This window comes from Poecilia reticulata, unplaced genomic scaffold (assembly GCF_904066995.2).
Source record: "Poecilia reticulata unplaced genomic scaffold, P_reticulata-male-v2 Scaffold_33, whole genome shotgun sequence".
Classification (NCBI taxonomy): Eukaryota; Metazoa; Chordata; class Actinopteri; order Cyprinodontiformes; family Poeciliidae; genus Poecilia; species Poecilia reticulata.
The window spans coordinates 193,076-213,633 of NW_027675131.1; the positions used below are offsets into that span (position 1 = coordinate 193,076).

The window sequence follows — 20,558 nt, forward strand, 5'->3', positions numbered from 1 at the left end:
ATTACGCTCTGTCTCAAGTTCTGTTTCACTTTTTTTACTTTTTCAAATAATTATCGTTGCACACAAACTTTTGCTTCTTCAGCTGAATTATGGTATACCTTCTCTGAGTGTGACTAATATATATATATATATATATATATATATATATATATATATATATATATATATATATATATATATATATATATATATATATATATATATATAATATATATATATCATTGCCTAAATGGTCAGAACATAGCTAGTTGCTAACCAAACAAGTGGTAGTTCCGGTTTGCAGTAAACGTTGTGCCCATAAATTATACAAAGCTTCATGGGGGTTAGGAATAAGGTGGATATATATGATAAAAAATATGTGATTACTGTCGAAATGGAGACTGACAAACCAAACAAGCGAGAGATTCTTCTTGAATGTAACAAAACCATTAACATTTCTCCTGCTCTCTGGCAGCCTCTGGATGTTGATGTGGATAAGAGAAGCATCAGAGCAGATATAAGAATGAATGTAAAAGAAATCATGGAAAGTATCAAACAATAATTTTACCACAAATAAATCCCTCTCAATAAATTTTGTTGCCTATTCCTGTCTGTTGCAGGCAGCCAATAAGAAAACGGGAGTCATAAGCACGGAAAAGAATCCCAAACAAAGAACAGCTGGCAGGAGTCCGGTGGACAATATAGAGGGAAGACTGCAGTTGATGTGTGGAAACAACGTGAATAAATGATGACAATAAAAGAATATAAACTTTTGTCATAAGCTTATTGATGTCGATTTGTTTATTGCCGTCAATTTGAACAATTTCAAACATTCCCTTGATTTATGTGTTCCAAAAATATTTACAGATAATATCAATTACTTTCTCATTGTGAAAGTAGAATGCAATCTGTAGAGACTCACACAGAGAGAGAAACAGCAGTTAGACAATTTTATTGGACCGAGAATTTGGCGCTCGGACACTGGCGGAAGACCTGCGAGCCGAGAATTGCAGCGAGCTTGAATGATCGGCTCGAACGAAGCTCAGATAGGTCTTCCCCGGGCCCAGTCACTGGTGGTGGAGCGGAGCTTGGAGAGAGGAGTCTTGAGGGGACCTGGAGGCATCTGGGTGGCTGGTGGTGGAAACGGGGAGGAGGTGGGTTGAAGCAGGGCTGAAGCGGGTGGATCTGTGGTTGCTTCGCCTTTTGAAGGATCTCTTGCCAGGTGATTGGATCGAGGTAGAGAGGTGGTGCGTCCTGATTGGTTGGGATGAAGCCGTGGTGATAAGTGATGCCGGAAGAGTCTTACAGGTTGAATTTCCGCCTAGGGCTACATTTTTAATTTGAGTTTCTGTGATAATTTCAGCTCCTGCTAATTTATGCTTTTTGTTACATTTCACTATTCAACATTTGTAAAAAGTTCAGGTTTTGTACAAATTTTGGCTTCTGTTAATTAGTATAAAATTAGTGGAATGACTATTTTTTCTAAAACACCACTTAAAGTGTATTTATAGTTTAACACTTCCCACTTTGACATAATTAGATTCATAATAATGAACTGACAGTTTAAATATGCTGAACTATGTATTAAAAACATACTTAAAAATACAATTGTTTATATAGCTTTGATAGATGTTTGAATATGGTCTCCAGTAACAAAAAAGCATGTTATGATCGAATAAATAGGTTGATACGTCATCGTGACTGCTAAACACATAACGCTGAGTGGGTGGACCGCTCCAAGATGGCCGCCCTAAATCTCGTCAGCGACAATAGTGAGAGCGGTCACTCATCACAGTCACAGAGCGCTGTTCATGACAGTGTTGAAGAAGCAGTGCTATTTAGTAAGACTTACATCTAATACATTTTGAACTTTGAACAAAAGCCACAGTAAAGCATGAATACGATCCTGTAATTTCCTGCTTGGAATTACAGGATCGTTTTAGCGTTCGTGTTGCGTTTACATGGGGCTCGGAAAAACTGATTATGACCTGCTAAAAATTGGATTAAAAGTTGTGACTACTGAAAGGAAGTGTACCTAAGGCATAGATATTGGAAGTGCGGGGAAGAAAAGAAGAAGAAAAAAGGACCTTTCAGCAGAGATGTGGAATGACTGGGCGCAGAATTTCTAATAAAATGCCCGCAATTGCTGACGGGCCCGGTTCGATGTGCGGGGTGTGACTGTTACAGGCAGCCAATCAGAAATCACTGAGTCATAAAGAAATTAAGGGAATCCCAAACAACGAACAGCTGACAGCAACCGAGAGTCCGGTGGACATTATAGGGGAATGACTGCAGTTGATATACGGAAACAACGTGAATAAATGATGACAATAAAAGAATATATATATATATATATATATATATATATATATATATATATATATATATATATATATATATATATATATATATACACACACACAAATATTTTCTGGAGCGATTAACGATTTATACTTCCTCCTTGTGAAAGTAAAAAAAATAATTAATCACGACTGTAAGTCGAATCTGGCTACTGACTGTAAAGGCTGCATTCCTTATTTGATTGGATGTGAAGACGCTCGTGAGCGCTGCATGTAGGCTATAAATACGTTCCATCCAAATCGCCGTTGGTCATTTTCAGCATTTCCAGAAGACGACAAAAGTAAGTTTTGTCTAAATTCTTAATTTCTGGGTTATTTGCTATGTTCATATGTTTCGAGCTACAGGTAAATGTAATAACATTGAATCGGAAGTGAAATGTTACAAATTTATTTATTGACTATTGTTTCATGACGTGTAATCGGGAGCCGCCCACCTCGGTCCAACGGGTGGATAGTTAAGCGGGCCAGCCCGTTGAGTTGTAGCAACAAGCCTTCAATCTTTAGTTCTATCGGCCCCCAGGTGAGATTTAAAAGGTGTTCTTAAGTCGGTGGTCCTAGATAAAAGCATTAAATAATAAATAATAATAAATCTAATAACTAACTTCTATAGTTAAAACCGGTGGCGCCACCACCAGTTTTAACTTGCCGTTAAAACTGCCGTTGGGCGGAGGTTAAACTACCTAACAGTTAAAACTGAATGTCCGTTTATTAACACTGTTAGGTGAAGCCTAACTTCTTTGGAACAAATGGTTCAGCCGTTGAATACTGAATACTGAATACAGGATTTTGGTTCAACGGCTAAACCGTTTATCAGGTGTTTATCTGCTGTAAAGTGTTGAACAGCTCTTTAACCATTTGCCTGTTCAGTTGAAACTGCTGTTTATTGGGTGGTAAACAGCTTCTTCGCTTTAATATGTGTCCTTTGCCCCATTAAAGCGTGGGGCTGAGGAGGTGACACTGTTGACTCTTGATGGGGTTTGTAATACTGACATTTTGTTTCTGTCCTTCACTTCCCCCTAGGATGGCTCTATCTACCATTATAAACCGCACACAATCGCCGATCTACAGGCCACCACCAGTAAACATCGCAGTAATAAAGATAAGAGAGGAAGAAAAAGTAATTAGCTGGGCAGTAAAGGAGGGTAAAGCAAAGGTATTACAGAAAAGAAAAATCAAATTTTAACTGTCACAGATGGGCAAACGATTGGAAAAGTAATTATATTTGAAAAATATTCAAAAAACCTTTGTGAGGGCCAATCTTATGTGATGAGGAGCTACGCTCTCAGGGGCTCGGAGCCGCTCCCTTATCATTAACGTCACTCCCGCCACGCAATTTTATAAAGGGCCGAAGGTGAACATCACTCCAGAGCTTTTACAGAAAGCAGAGGCAATTTTAAACCCAGCAGCACCAATTGCCCTTCTGGAGAAGGCAGCAGAGTCAAAAGGACTGATGACGGTGCAAGGGGAAATTGTGGAGGTAGGATTTTTCTTATATTTCTTAAAATTTTTTCCATAAGAGAGGACTTAATTTGCTAACTGTAAATCTCAACTGGGTAGAAGATAACATGAAAGGCCCCATTACAGAACAATATGCGAACTCTAAAAGTACTTTTCTTTGTACTTCTCAGTTTGCTGCGGTCAGGCTTGTGATGTCGGGAAAAATGATGGTGCCAATCCGGACAGTGCGGCTGAAAGAGGTATAATAACTTGTTTTAAGACTTGTTCAAAGCTGCAGTTGTCATTTATTTTTAAAACAAATAATATTTGGATAAAAAAAGGTAAGTGCCTAAGGAAATGGTGTGTGTGTGTGTGTGTGTGTGTGTGTGTGTGTGTGTGTGTGTGTGTGTGTGTGTGTGTGTGTGTGTGTCAAGTTCATGACATAAAACCAGCTTTTGTGTCATGAACCAGCTTGCATGTGAATTTTGCAGCGTCTGGTCAGAAAAGGTAGATTGGTGGGTTTTGTTTGTTTGTTGACTTTTTGAGAACTCTTGGATAAATCTCTAATTTTTTTGTCAATAATTCTTTTAATTACAGGGCAGCTGCACAATGCCCGTCTCCCTTTGGAGGGAAGCAACCCTGGTGGAACTGGCAATTGGCCAACAGGTCAAAATTACACATGTTCGGTGCCAGGATTCTGGCTATGGATTACAGCTGCAAAGCACAACTTTTACAACAATTCAGGTATGTTGTCAATTCCTGAAGAAGTAAATTAATCTAATTTTAAGTAGATTTAGACATTTAAAGCAAAATGTGCATATATTTTAAAATTGAGGCATTCTAATTAAAATTATTTGCTAAACTTTGGAGATATACAAAGTGTGAAAAGTGCAAATGCTCAGAGCTAACCTTGTAATTTTTTGTCAACTTCAAAATTATGGAATGGCTTATTACATATTTTGATATCCTGGAAACCATTCAATACTTTCTGACTCAAGTCTATTATGCTTTGCCAAAAGAAGACTTAAATAAAGGAGAAACAACAATTAACATAAATGCACCACAAATCTGGAACCAACATCCACAATGTTAATGTTTTTGATTATGGTGTGTTACCAAATGTCATGCTTGTTGTTGTTGCTTCATTTACAGTTGCTGACTGTATGATATTTTATTATATGAATAACTTTGAACTTGCTGATTGATGAAATGCACAAAACAAATGATCTTGGACTTAAAAAAACGTAAACCTGAAGGAAATAGCATATATAGCAAAAGATCAAACAAGTTGCTACTGTTATTTGACATTTAACATTGGTGTTGGTTTTCTTTTTTTGTTCTCATTTTTAGATGATAACATGAAAATTGACATACCTGATTATATTTCTAATATAATATACTATATTTTTGTACTGTATTAACAGGAAAAAATGGAAGACAAAAAAGCGGCTGTCGTCATTGGTGTCATGGACACTGAAGACGAAAATGAAAAACATGTCCTCCTGGACAGTGATGAAGTCTTTCGGATTGCTGCAGATTTGTGGAGTCCGTTTGATGAAATGCTGGAAGACGGGAGCCTTGTTGTGGATATTGAGGTTCACGGAAATGAGATAAAAAAAATAATCAAAAAATAATTGCAATTTAAATAAAATAAATGTTTTCAGTTTAGTTTTTCAACTTTTTTCAACTATTAAAATTTTTGACTAATCTCTGTTTATGCTTTTTAATGGTATTTGTTATGTTTCACTCTTGAAATTTCAGGTCTTTTAGAATTTTTTTGCTTGCTTTTTTATAGTTCATAAAATAATCAGTTAACCTGTTCAAATTAAATTGGTGATTACTATTGAATGACACTTTCTTCATATAACATAAACTTTGGAAATGACATTTACACCATATATATATATATAAGTGGAAATCCTTCACTTATTCAGTGGATTGTGAGTCTCAAAAGTAGTATGATGAAATTTAACTTATACAATCATATCCCTTTTCCATGCATTAATTCACAACGTTTTCTGCCTGTTTTAAATATTCTCAACTCTTCCGGCGCTAGAGGGGGTAAAATGAATTAAACTTCACTTTTTGACTTTTTTTCAGGTTATTCAGGTATATGTATATCTGTGTGTGTGCGTGTGTGTTTGGTGTTTGTGTAATTAGACTCTGGTGGTGAGGCTGTGAACCTGCTGTGTTGTGCTTAAAAGTAAAGAGAGAAAACATTAAAGTACAACTGAAAACCACGTATTCCTTTAAGTCTGTAACAGCGCAGCTACTGTAAAAGATCTGAAAAAGTCGGTTAGCAAGTTGCTAACATGTAAACAAATTGCAGTTCCTGTTTGTGGCAGAAGTTGTGCCCATATATTATACAAAGTTTCAAACCTTCATTTACACCATATACATGCAAAATGTACCATTGTGCACTGTGTAATATACATAACAATGAACTGACAGCTCTTTCTATGACTCCTCACATTGTGATGAAATCACGCACCAATCAGAGACTAAATTGCAGCAAAATTTTTCCTACCATCTCAAAACGTAAGATTCCCCCTCAAAGCATTAAAATTATATAAATTCTACTATAAAGTAAGAGATCACAATAAAAAATACCACTTTTATCAGTTCCCAAAACGTGGGTTTTCTGCACAGTCAGGTTGGAGAAATCCCCCTCCGCACCATTTAGCTTTTAGTTTCCACGCACGAAGCAGGAAGATAACGGGGAGGGTAATCAGCTTGGCTCGAGTGATCTTTGAAGCAGGAGCGCCGTTGTTAGCACCTCATTCAGAGCTGCTAAAAATTCATTCAGAGAGCATGGGAGGGGGTTTCAGGTGAATTTCGACCCTGACGTGAGGTTACAAAGCCAATATTTTTAAAGTATCCAAAGTTAAGAGTCTTCTCTGTGTCAAGTCATACCGAACATTGTCGGTCAGCCGACCGAAAATTTACTTTCTACACCGTATTTGATGACAGGGCATGTAAATGGACACGCCCCTTTAAATCCGTCAGCTGATTTTAATTAGCCGGAAAACCATAACATTTTGGGCAAAAATTGTATGCCGGATAGTTTTTGAAGGATGAAAGCCTTTAGCGGACCATAAAAATAAAAATAAAAAACACGTGTAGCGGTTTTTTTTACGGAGAAATCCAAACCTGAGAGTATTGCTCAAATGGATAATGACAACCCAAACAAGCGAGAGGTTCATATTGAAAATGACAAAACCATTAACATTTCTGTTGATGAGAAGAGACGCAGATACAAGGGCAAAACAATATAATTATTGTTAATATATGAATCGAAGCGTCAATCTTCCTACCTAAGTGTCTTTCTACTTTTTTTGCATTTCAGCAGCAGTCATTCAGAAAATATGTATTCTCAAGAGTGCATATTTGCAATTCTTATAATTCTCATAGCCATTCTTCAAGACTATCTCTTGAAGCTCATATATATATATATATATATATATATATATATATATATATATATATATATATATATATATATATATATATATATATATATATATTAATCATTATTTATTTGTGACATTATTAATAATTATTTACTTGTCTTTGTATATGTTGTGTCTACCACTAGGTGGTGTACGAGAATAGCAGAGACGGGGGAAGAGAAGAAGAAGAGCAGAGATAAGATGGAGGAAAATACCCGATGTTACTGTACTGCTGAGCAAGTTCCGAATAAACGCTGTTAAGAGTTCTTTGCCTACTTCTGCTTTTACCTCGTCCTGGCCTCCAAACATAACAATTGGCGACGATGACGTCTGAACCCATCCTGCTCCGTTCCTGCCCTGCAGTGGAGAACCTGCGGTTCCTACGGTTCTGGAAGATGTTCCAGAACTAAACGGCTATTCATGCTGCTGGAGATTCCTGGTCTGATGCCAGACGCTCTACTAATTCATGCACTTGGCTTCGAGGGACGACGTTTATTTGACACCTGGCCTAAAGTCGGTACTTCATATGATGAGGCAATGACGGCGTTGGACCTGCAGTCTGCACCGAAGGTGAACGTTGTTGTGGAAAGACATCAATTCCGACAGAATGCAAATGGCGGATGAGACTGTGCCTCAACACATGGCTGCTTTACGTGACCTGGCTACATGTGACCGTGGAACCGTGGAAGCTGAGATGCTACGGGATCAGCCTATTGAGAAGGCTTATGCCCCGGAGGGGAGAAACAGACTTTTATTGGAATTTCACTAACGTTGGACACCGCTATTACACTGGCGTGTCAAGTGGAACGTGCTCTTCAGTCGTCCAAACTCCTCAATGGAGCCACTGCGGTTCACACGGTTGTTCAGCGCAGACTTACTCAACATAAGAATACAAACCGACAAACTGTTTCTAAAATAGCCACATGCGCCCCGCGCAGCAGAGAACGCGAGCCTGTTACCGTTGTGGATCGACAAATCACCTGGCAAATGCACGAGACTGCCCTGCAGCCGCAGCAAAAGGCAACAGCTGCGGTAAGTCTGGACATTTTTCTAAAGTTTTCCACTCAGCTGAACAAGTTGGAGAAGTAATGCCAACTTGTGCTCATGATGACCGTAAAGACGTTAACGCTACTGATGGACTGCTGGGCAAAGCGAACATTAAAGCTGCGTGAGGGGATCCTCAGTTTCTATCACACCAGAGACTCTGGACAGCAGACATGTTCCTGAGAGTCATCCAACTGCCCCGTGTGAAACTGGTCACTCACTTGAAAGAGGACATTCCTGCAATAGGACGTTTGGAAGCTAACAAAACTGCTCCTGCTTCTCTGTATGTGGTTCAAGGAGGATCTGCATTACTCAGAATGGACCTAATAAAAGCACTGAAGTGGACATTGAGCCATGATTCAATCCATGTTCCGCCTCCTGAACATGCCTCTTCTGCTGCACTTATGTTGCTAACAAAAACAGACTCTTCTTCTATTGATTGTGTTGCATGTTTAGGGTTCAGGTGAACTAATTCTCATGTTTCAAACTGGTTTCAAATACCTGGATTTTATTTTACATTTGGTAATTCTGTTCCATAGTAACTTGGAGTTTTAGTTATAAAGTACAAGGTTGCTGAATATATTTGTTTGGTTTTGTGTACTTAAGTAATTACCCTGCTTTCATTACAGCTAAGGTTACACTTGTGACATATAAACCGTTAAATGAGGTAGATGTTCAATCATATGTTAAATGGGTACATGCAATGTTTTCAAGTAAGAGGGGAATGTTGTGTCTACCACTAGGTGGTGTACGAGAATAGCAGAGACGGGGGAAGAGAAGAAGAAGAGCAGAGATAAGATGGAGGAAAATACCCGATGTTACTGTACTGCTGAGCAAGTTCCGAATAAACGCTGTTAAGAGTTCTTTGCCTACTTCTGCTTTTACCTCGTCCTGGCCTCCAAACATAACAGTATAGTTACATAAATATGTATTGCTATTGTAACCGGATCCTTTTCTGCGTTGTGCTGGTTTTTGAGTGAATGGACCGTGACACAGTTTCTTTCAAGCGGATGATTCTCGGTTTATTTCTGACGAAAATACAGACAAAACAACCGTGTTATAGGCTGCCTGCTCCAAGTCCTACACCAAACAAAAGTATAAAACAAAAACTAACTTAATAGAACTATAAATAAACTGAATGTATTTAGATGGAAAAATGAAAAGCACACACCTTTCCCGCAGGACAACATGTCAAAAGGGGAGGGGCTAAGGGGCGCAAACAATTTAAAGACAATACCACAGAAGAAGAAATTAAAGGGAGGGACTTCAGATCTTAAAATAACACGGTTAAAACAATGACAGAGGTGTTTCAGTAAGATAAGGACCAAGACAAATAACCAAAAGAAGACATTTTATGTAATTATAATAAAAGAGAATTACAACCAGGTTACATTATTACTAAATAATTTATTAATTTATGAACGGCTGTGCTTTGTAATTTGCTCTTCATACATCAATATCAGAATATTCTATTCCTATTCTATTGTTATAGCCACTAATCATATTTAAATATGCTGAACTATGTAATAAAAACATACTTAAAAAATACAATTGCTTATAAAGCTTTGACAGATGTTTGAATATGGTTTCCAGTAACAAAAACGCGTGTTATGATTGATTAAATGGGCTGATACGTCATCGTGACTGTTAAACACATAACGCTGAGACTCATCAACACTCATCAACAGAGCGCTGTTCATGACAGTGATGAAAAAGCAATGCTATTTAATAAGACTTAAATCTAATACATTTTGAACTTTGAACAAAAGCCACAGTAAAACATGAGTAACGAAGGGAAATAAGGAGTCTATCTGATTTTGAATCTAATTATTTAAATTTTGCTTAAATGGTTTGCACCTCCGGTTTGCACCTGTGGTTTTGTGTAATCCTAATCTGGCCCGCCGTTAATTTTATTAACTGCGGGATGAAGAAAAAAAGACCTATAAGTATGGATGTGACCATGACTCTGAGGTGGATAATTTCTCCCAATGCCCGCTTTTGCCGACAGTCCTGCTTTAGTGTGTTAGTTGTTATGTCTGTGGCGAGAACAAGAGCACAAACAAGAACACGTTAACCTGCCACGGCTTTATGGACATGCGCAGTTGAGTGGCTTTAAGTGGCGTTCAATGAACGTCACCAGCATTTGATGAGCGCCTCTCCCACAGTAAATTTATATTTTCTATTTAATATTTTTTTATGACAGTGATGAAGAAGCAGTGTTATTTAATAACAATTTATGCCAATACATTTTGAACTTTCAACAAAAGTCACAGTAAGGCATAAGTAACGAAGGGAATTAATAATTAGTCTATATAATTTTGAATGTTATAATTAATTCTAATGCGATAAAAAATAAATGCAGTTCAAAATGTTTGTTTCAAAACCCGAATTGTACATGAGACTTAAAATTGGTGCCAAATCTTTCTTGAATTGATTTAACAAGCATGTAAAAGCCACAGTCGTAATCGAAGTGGAAATGTCTGAGTCCTCCTGAATGCCTCTGACGCATGACGTGACGTTCTTTGCCGTTACTTCTCACTTCTTCGTTTGTCCCCAACAGGTAAGCGGTGTGTTATTTGGGTCTGTCGTGATAATAAAATTATAAACAATAAGAGACGGTTTCCTTGTCAAATAGGTATTACATAATTGCTTCTTAAGTGTGGCTGTAACTTAATAAAGCTGAAAGCCGCTATACGGAGTTTTTTTCTGATAGCAAACAATCATTAGCATATGCTAAAATTGACGGTATCACTCGTATGAAAACCTGTCCATTCAGATTGCAGAGGGTATTTCCAATTGACTTAATTTATAACCATGTATGTTAGTATTTGTCTTCATGATCAGCTTCTATTCAGCTAAATATGTATAAAATTGCTACCGTAACCTCGGAGTTGATTAGACTTTTCAGTTCAACTGAAACGGACTGTCAGCCGTCAAGAGGCTGTTAGACAAACGTTGCTTTGTTCTTGGGTTGTGACTTGCAGAGCTGGCTTGCAATAATCAGAAAATGTAAGAGATGAAAGACGGTTTCATTCTTAAAGATATTAATAATCGCTTCTTAACGAATCGCCATACCATAATGAAGTTATAAACCGCTAACCCTCCTATTTCTGATGGGTGCCGACCGTTAGCATGATATGCTATCATTGACGCCTACTATATATCTTAACTGAAAACCATTCTAAGGTGTTAACTGTTGGAATTCACCTAAATATACACAACGTGTTGTGTATTTTTCTGATCAAGTCAATAATTGTGAGATAACACACAGTGTCTTTTCACAGATGAAAGAAAACTGCTCATCAGCGTTCTTTGCCTGGTAAGTACATTGCAAAGTTCAGCAGCCTGTCGAGCACAAATGTTTTTAACAATAAATTTGGAAATATACGATTAGACAGTGACAATGTGGAAAACCTGAATGTTTTTGACAGTTTCATTCTGAACCAACATTTTATGAACACAGAAATCTCACAAATTGGACTGAAAATATTTAAAGCTTTTTAGCAAACTTCCTCATTTTGTTGAAATATTTTGCTACCATCTTTGTGCACTAAACAAATGTGTAACAAGGTGGTGATCTTATGAGCTGTCTAAAATCCATATACATTACAATCTTAGTATCTAAAAAACAGACTCGATGTCTTTTTAAAAAATCCTCTTAGACAGAACCTTGTCTGAAAACATAAATAAGGTAATAGTGTCACTCCCAACTCTTCATTGCAATAGAATTTCAAATGCATTATTAAAATGGCCCTATTAGGGACAGATGCTCACAGCAGAAGCAGAGTGATGCAAACATAGGACTGCTGCTTTTTACGTTAGTCTGTTTTGTCTATGTGCCTTTGTTAAATAAATTCAATAAATTTAACTGTTATTTCCCTCCTTTCAGACAACCTAGATATTTCCACCAAATTCTGCTCAGTGAGGTGAGTACTAGCAGCATGTGGCTTTATTTGATTTAAAAAAGTTAGCTGAAACGTCCAGAAATGTCTAGATCAAAGCAGCTTGTGTACAGAGGACAAAGAACCTTAGCAGATATGTGTGTTCTGGACTCCTGAAGGTTTTCTGGTCAGCTAATAACAAACTGTTTCTACTCTCCCTCACAGAGAGAAGTGGACCCAAACACCTTTCTCCCTGGTGAGCGGATGTTTCAACGTGGATCAGCCGAGCTGTCACAGCTGATCCAACTTGACTCACACACAATTTGAATAAAATCATGTCCACAAACATTTGCTTTAAATTAGATTCAAACAGGATATGTTGGTTATGCTCACATGACGACCCTGTTGTCCAAAACCCTGTAAGAAACATGACTCAGTACTGCAACAACCCTCTGAGTTGTTTTCTGGACTCATGATGAGGTTTTCTGTCACTCACTTTAATCTCTGTGATGAAGAAGGTCAAGTCAACATTAAATTCTGCTAAAGCAACTGGCTTTTATCTGTTGGTATGCTGGGATGCATCTTATTTCAGTAAGAATATCATAATCTACATTCATTGAACTATTTCAATAAAGGTCATGAAAACACAGCAACAACCCAATTCACACCACAAAGCTTAGTTCACAATAGTAGTAGGTATGAATCTCTTCACAGTTTGAACCTTTTCAGATGAAATCTGACCCAGAAGCTGCTCTGTTGAGAATGTTTCATTTTGATGTCTATTGGCTGTTCTTTGTCTCGCAGGTGTTCCACGGACCCTCTTTTCTAACCACTGTCGGAAGCATTTTAATTTTCCAACTGTGTTTTTCCCTTTCCTCTTCCTTCCAACATATCTGGAAAACTATTTTCTGTGCCTTTTACTGTCCCATCCCTAAACTCTCCTACAAATTCTTCAAAAACCAGCATCCCAATAGGTGGCCTGGTTTTTCCGAATTCAGGAGCCTGGTTTAACAGATAACCAGAGTTCCCTTTTTTCTTCAACCATCAGTTTACTGCCAAATTGATATTTGCCTGTCTCTCTTAATCTAGTTTACCAGTAACTAGATCTGTTTTCCCCTCACATCTTACATCCTGTGACCTCTGAACAGTTGTGGCATTGATTTTGTGGCTATATATTTGAGAAATCCTACTTCTATCGAGTTCATCAGTAACTCATCTGACTATCATTGAGAATCTGAGAGAATCTCCCCTCTCACTGCTCTGTCTTTCCTGTCTACCTCTCTCCACCGTAAGAGTAAATAACTGGGAAGCTTCACACATCTAAGACGTCATTTTTGAGTAATCTCTTAAGTTTGAAAAGCTTCCATTTAAAAATTGGCCAAAAATAATTACTCAAAACAGGTCAACTAAAAACTTGATCTGTATAAATTTTGAAATTGAAAGCAAAGTTTGCTTTCTGCTGAACTACATTGCTCCAATTCTAATTGGACTTAAGTAAAGCTCTGGTCTTGTCTGACAAAATATATTTATAGAGCACTATTGGCATAAAGTCAAAAACAGTAAAAGAAAAAACGTAAAACTTTGGTATTTCTAAGACGTCTTTTTGAGTAATCTGATTTGGACCTGAAGTTTAAAAACACTTCTATTTCAAAATTGGATTATAATTTTCTATTTTAAATAATTTCTGAAACAGATCAACTAAATACTTGATCTGTATACATTTAAAAACTGAAAATTAATCTTCTGAGCTAAATCTTTATTGAACAAAATTCCAATTGGACTGAAGTAAAGCTCATTTTTTATCTGAGCTGCCTAATTCGTGTTCCTGCTTGCTGCTACTGACGTTGGACTGAACTTCAGGTTTGTTCACAGGTTTGTATTGACTAGCTATTCAACACTAATACGTTGATTGTAAGTGCATTGGTGTAGTTTTGTGTTGTATCTGCTTATCTTGAGATAAAAAGATCAACAACGACCATTGGAGTTGCTGTTTCCTGCCTGACCTGTCCAGAAGTCTAAACAACAATGCCCAGAAAGAATCAGCGTTCCCAGGCTCAGAAGCTCAGATGGCAGAAGGAGAAACAGCCTCAGAGCGATAAAGTGACAGGTACTGACTCGGAGAACAAGTCAGTTGGAGAGTCTTTGAACGACAGCAGGTAAACAATATAAGTGAAAACAGTTTATCCTCTGTGACACTATCTAATGGAAACACTGCCAAACCAGTATTTCAGCATAATGCACGAGATAAAAAAAGTGAATCACAAATGTCTTATGCTGACATGGCGAAAAGGGGTCGTGGCTCAGCTCAGCAGTCTCGAGTTAATGTAGAACTTCAGCCATCAGTGATAAATGTGTGTGTCTAACGGAGTCAAGATTCTCTAAAATATGGACAATACAGGAACAGTCAGTGTATGGCAAACAGTTTGGTTTTTCTGGCTTTTTCCATGAGAATGAAACAATTACCAGACCAGATCTTGACCTCATTCTGGATAAAGGTGATGCCGTGTACAGACAGGCTAGAGAAAGATTTCCTCGTAGCATCCATTTGGCAACTGATGAACTACCAAATGAGGTACTGGCACGCAGGTCAACATATCAGATCGCCATGACTCCAGTACCTGTATGTGGAACATTTGGAGGTGGACAGAGTTTTCCAAGCCTGGAAAAAGCATTGAGACAATTGTCATCAGATGTACAATATGGGCTGCTGATCATGTCAGGCTTGGCCATTGGGGTTTTTAGAAGCAGATTTGGTGAGTATGGATACTTTGACCCACACACAAGGAACAAAAATGGAATGCCAATGACATGCAATCTTTTAAACTTTGGCACAGCAGTGATGCTGAAATTTTCCCGTCTTAGTGACATGATTCACAGATTAAAATCAGTGTACACAATGCTTAATGTTCCATCATCTTGTGCATTTGAACTCCAGCCCCTCTCATTTTACCAGAGAGACGCTTCAGACACAGTTGGCACCTCTCCACTGTTAAATGAATCCGAGACACCAACTGCTGTTCAGCAAGAGGTTGAGTCTGCTTCCCTGACACAAAACATTCCTGCTCTTGAGTCAAACATCAATGTTGAAGTCATGTGTCCTGTTGCAAGTGGTCCTTCTGATGATGTAATTGAAGGTGTATCTAATGCAGTTAGTTTTATGTCGTCTGTCACACAAGAAAATATAGTACTCCCCATTTCCAGTGAAACAAAAAATGCAACAAGTGCACTTTTGGAAATGTCTTTGAAACTGTCAAAGTACCCTAAAGCGAAAAGAGAAAAGATGAAGATGAGACTACTTAAGGCAGAGATACCGAAACAAAGACAAGAGAATCAAAAAAGGAAGGAAGAGAAAACTATGCATTAAGCGAGTCCTTCAGAGCAAAGAAAATATCTTATTCTCACAGGAATTTTCAAAACAACCCTGAAGGAAGCAGAAGAAAAACCTGTACATGAAAATCTGTATAGACAGAGTTATGAGTTTAAAGAGAAACAGAGATCACGCATCAGAACAGCATACAAAGAGAATGAAAATTTAAACAGAGACAAAAATACTATGTGAGTAATTTATACAGAAATAATCCTAGATTTCAGGAACGACAGAAAAGCTACATCAGAAATTTATACAGAAATAATCCTAGATTTCAGGAACGACAGAAAAGCTACATCAGAAATTTATACAGAAATAATCCTAGATTTCAGGAACGACAGAAAAGCTACATCAGGAATTTATACAGAAATAATCCTAGATTTCAGGAACGACAGAAAAGCTACATCAGAAATTTATACAGAAATAATTCTAGATTTCAGGAACGACAGAAAAGCTACATCAGAAATTTATACAGAAATAATCCTAGATTTCAGGAACACAGAAAAGCTACATGAGAAATTTATACAGAAATAATCCAACATTTAGACAGAGACAGAGGTCTTATAAGACTGAGCTTTATGCAAAAACAGAGAATTCAGGCTCAGACTCAAAGAACTGATGAAATCCCTAATGAGAGACAAATACAATAAAGACAGTTCATTCAGGATGCTGCAAAAGAACAGATGTGCACTGAATGTAAAAAGAAAATACAGACAGATGAAAAGATTTCCTCAGAGAGAAACTCAGTTTAAAATGTAGTATCTGAGTGTAGTTTATCCTATTGCTAAACTATACTAGTTCAACACCCTCATTCTAATTTTGCTAATGATTAAAATTAATTGACAATGCTTTTCTCTTTTCTTTTCCCTGATGTCTATATTAGCTGCTCAAATAGCATAAGTGTGGCAATCCTTTGCCATAACATTTTACCAGCTGATACCCCTCCCCCCACATAAATACAGGATTCACAGTTGTGTAATATGTGACTTTAAAAATATTCCAATAGCATAATTTACTTTTTTTGGTTTCTCGTAAAGATTTAGTTTATTCTTTCCTTTTTATTGTCACCATCTTCATTAATATCAACAGGTGACAAAGCATTACTCATTGCATAAAGTCACAAGTTTACACACTAGGAGTCCCGTCTTATTCCCACTTTTAGTATGATGAAAATAATCCTGCTAAACTAAAACACTTGAGATTTGATATCTTACATATTTAAACTTTCACTAGTTGACACTTTAACCCAACATGTGGAAACCTGATTAAAAAAACACATTTGTACGTAAACATGATGTAAATCTGCAAATCTACAGAGATTTTAGCAGAATGAAATGAGCTTAATTACAAATTTGTCAAAACTGTGTATAGTTCACATTTACATGGTTGTTGTGAAGATGATTCTGGTGATGCAAGTTAAAATAATAATAAAAATCAGTCACTGTGAAGATATAAATGTTCACACTCGATGGGGTCTTTCTGATTGCCGCTGCAGCTTCCTTTAACCTGCTCAGTGTTTGCAACATCATTGGACAGATGGGTGCAGATCTTCAGGAAAAAGTGAGACACTTTAACCCTCTGAGCAAACAGTTCAAGTTTCTTACTTCTTCCTACTTCTTTTCAAACATGTTAAGATAACTGTGGTCCAAAAATATCTGTCTTTTGGATTTCTTGTTCCTGTGCATGATTTTATACTGTAATATTCAAAATAAATCAATAAATGGAAACCTCAGTCCTCGTCACAGGTGTCCTGAAATGCTGACTGTTGTATCATGTCATCTGTCACAACGCGTTTTGCTGTCGTAACACGCTAACATTACGGCCACTAAAGATGAAAAAATAAATACGACAGTCAGCTGGACAAAGATTGTAGTTATTTCTCAGTTAGTTGAACAGAAGCAATATTGAGTTCTCACCAGAGTCGGCTGCACCTCATCTCTGCTGGTGAAAGGGATGCCTTGGGGATACCAGACATGCATGGGAAAGTCCTCCTGAGAAACCAAGAGAAAACATGTGTTGTAATGACCTATAAACGGTAAACGTCCTATGACACATGATAGGTAGTTACCTTCAACCTTGCTGCAGGAGACACAATGTCTTGTAAGTGAAGTTTCATGAACAGATGTTAACTTCATGTTTAGCTGTGAGAGTCTCAGCTTGATTGGAGTGGATGGCCGAGCTACAACTTAAGACACTTTAATCTGTAATGCAAAGAGATTTATCATGAGTAACAATAGCATTCTCAGAGAAAAGAAGTGAACATTTACACTTACAAATCAAATAGCTCCACTTCAGCCGCAGCAGTAGGATATCCCTTGACTGATGCAGCAAGAGGACATGTCTCTGAGTGCTCAAGCTGGAGAACATGTTTCTGTGTAAGGAAGTTCTTTTTTTCCCTCAGTGGTCATCAGTGCTCAGTTGTGAGCTGAAAGGATGCATTTCACCCTGTGCCTTCAATAACGACTGTCATGTTAGGATGCAGTAGGATCTTCTGTTTTGGTCGAGTGTGAACTGGAGGAGATGTTGAAGCTTGCAGTCGTTTTTCAGGTGGTGTTAACTGATGTTGAGACTAAAATGTTCCTAGTCAAAGCCCCCCCCCCACCTACCCACCCACTATGCCTGAACCCTTCCTAAACTCCCATATTTCATCCCAAGGGGGCATCAGCTGGCATATGTTATTGGTTCATGAGGAAGCCTGTGTTACACACAGACCTCCTGGTGAATTTTTTTGTGATCTACTGTAGCAGCTTGTTTAGAACTGCTGAAAGAGTTGTGGTTTGTGCACTTATCAATATAAATGCACAAGCCACAACTTCTTTAAAGTTTTATGAATTTGAATTTTACATTAATCATATCCTATATTACATACTATATATATATATTTATATTATATTAAATTGACTTTAATTTAAAGTCTCAAATCTAAATGAGCAGACTTATTTAGGTTTAATCAAATGGTTAGATTTTGTGACAAAAGCCTCATATATATAACTTTAATAGTTTCTACCACAAAGTTTATCACTGGAAAAATTGCAATATTCTTAAAACATAAACTGTTTGGATTCCTAATATTTAAAAAAATGGCATAACTCTTATTGGCTGAATAATGTAATGATTTGAAGAAATATAATTAGGAACGCTGTTGTGTAAGACATTTTAAGAGGAAATACAGTCATTTTAAAAAAAGTTTACCTTTGGCATGCTTTTACTCACAGACCTCTGATGATTCGGTTGTGGACAGGACACAGAACACAGGATCATGGTAACTGTAGTATGTTCTCATCACACCTGAATGTAAAGATTTCTGTGGCTGAGAAATGAAAATTAGATCAAGCAATGTGTTTTTCTCTGTGGTAGCAGAAGTGATCAACTGAACATATCCCCGAGACTGAAACAGCTCCAGAATTTGCCCTGGTGAACTGCGTACCTGATTCTCGTTGAAATCTCCACATACAATGACAGGGTGACAGTCCAACATCTCCAGTGCATCCAGAAGGCTTACCAGATTTTCCAGGAACGGTCTCAGGCTGTAGTCGGGAGGTCGGTACACAGCTGCAATCACTGCCCTGAATGGAGACTCAACCTTCAAAGCCACAAATTCAAGATCAGTCACATTTTGCAAATATTTTCTTTCATTAACCTTAATATGGTTTCTCACATAAACCGCCACACCACCTCCACTTTTGGAAGCCATTTGGGGAAAATTTGAGTATGACACATGTCTGTTTCGTTTGAACATATTGTAGCCATCCAGATGCAGATTGTCGTAAACAAAAGATCCTTTTAGGTGAGTTTCAGTCAGACACAGCACATCTGCCAGACACAGTTCGTGATGTTTTCTTATGTCACAGATGTGAGATGGGAGTCCCTCGGTGTTATGCGAAACAATTACCAGTGTTTCTGGCCTGTTTAAAGTTTCTTTCACCTGAAGAAGAGGCATCATGTCATCTACGCTGGCTTGTCTCATGGTCTGAAGAGCTGCAGTGACTTGAGGATTGGCAAATATTTTTTTTTCGTCGAAATCCAGTAGGTAGAGTCCACTGAGAGACGTTACCCTGCTGAGAGCTACGTATGCCATACCTGGTTCAAAGATTTTCTTCAAAGACACCACAGCTGCATTTGTTGTTAGGCCTTGGGTTTTGTGAATAGTACAAGCAAAAGCCAGTTTCACAGGAAACTGTCTACGTACCACTCCATTTAGCTTCAGATTCTCCTCCGCTCTCTCGATGTAAACAAGATTGGCAGTCTCTGAAGGTCCACTTTGGTTTCTGGTCCCACTTGTTTGATTATCCATTGTCAGGCCCAGCTTACTGATGCTGTGTTCATCAGTGTCAGAAGTTACAACAGCTGTTAGGACACCAAATGCACCATTAACTAGTCCATTTTGAACATCGATATTTCTGGTAAGCATGACATGAGCTCCAACGGCAACTTTCAAAGTGTCTGCTAAATCATTTCTACCTCCCTTGCATGGTCTTTCTTTGCGTGCCATTCTGCCTGTTCGTGGATCCTTTTGGAAGTCATCTGCGTCGATGGTGATGATGTTGGAATGTAACAAGTTCAGAGTTGCCAAATTGTGTTCATCCACCAACTTATTGGTTGCAAAAATGTGCAAAACGTCAGCAGGGCAAAGACTTGGTTCTGTGATGGCTTGTGATAACAAATCTCTGTCAGCCTGAGACAATTCATCAGTTTTTCCTTTCACCCGAATTCTGTTCAGCATCTCTGCAAACGCAATATCATCTTTTTGCCTCATAATCTCAGTTAGAGAGGTCATTTGAAAATGTTCCTGCCACAAGTCAATATCCGCTGGGTCGTGTACACAAAGAGGTGTAGATTGGCGAATTGGTTTCAGCTGAGCGTAATCGCCGAGCACCAATACAGATACATCTCCAAATGGTTTATGACTTCCTTTGATTTGTTTGAGCCGTGCATCCACATAAGCAAAGAGGGGCTTAGAAACCATTGAGATCTCATCAATGATCAAGATTTGAACGTTGAATAGTTCTGACCTGATTTCATCCAACTGATTGCCAAGACC

At 37.9% G+C, this 20,558-nt stretch overlaps 3 long non-coding RNA genes across 4 annotated transcripts in view; 2 read left to right on the forward strand and 1 right to left on the reverse strand.

Moving 5' to 3' along the window:
- LOC145550316 (uncharacterized) overlaps positions 1 to 20,558 on the forward strand; it is a 195,743-nt gene that overhangs the window by 152,586 nt on the left and 22,599 nt on the right. The gene's annotated exons all lie outside the window — the stretch shown is intronic.
- LOC145550313 (uncharacterized) lies at positions 3,757 to 4,521 on the forward strand. Its single transcript, XR_014086216.1, has 3 exons — positions 3,757 to 3,816; positions 3,968 to 4,036; positions 4,374 to 4,521. It is a non-coding gene; the product is annotated as an uncharacterized LOC145550313 (long non-coding RNA).
- LOC145550324 (uncharacterized) lies at positions 16,748 to 18,128 on the reverse strand. 2 transcript variants are annotated; one of them, XR_014086232.1, is made up of 5 exons: positions 17,791 to 18,126; positions 17,586 to 17,718; positions 17,434 to 17,508; positions 17,246 to 17,342; positions 16,748 to 17,065 (listed from the first exon to the last, which is right to left on the reverse strand). It is a non-coding gene; the product is annotated as an uncharacterized LOC145550324 (long non-coding RNA). The 2 variants fall into 2 exon arrangements; XR_014086231.1 differs by having other exon boundaries at positions 17,586 to 18,128.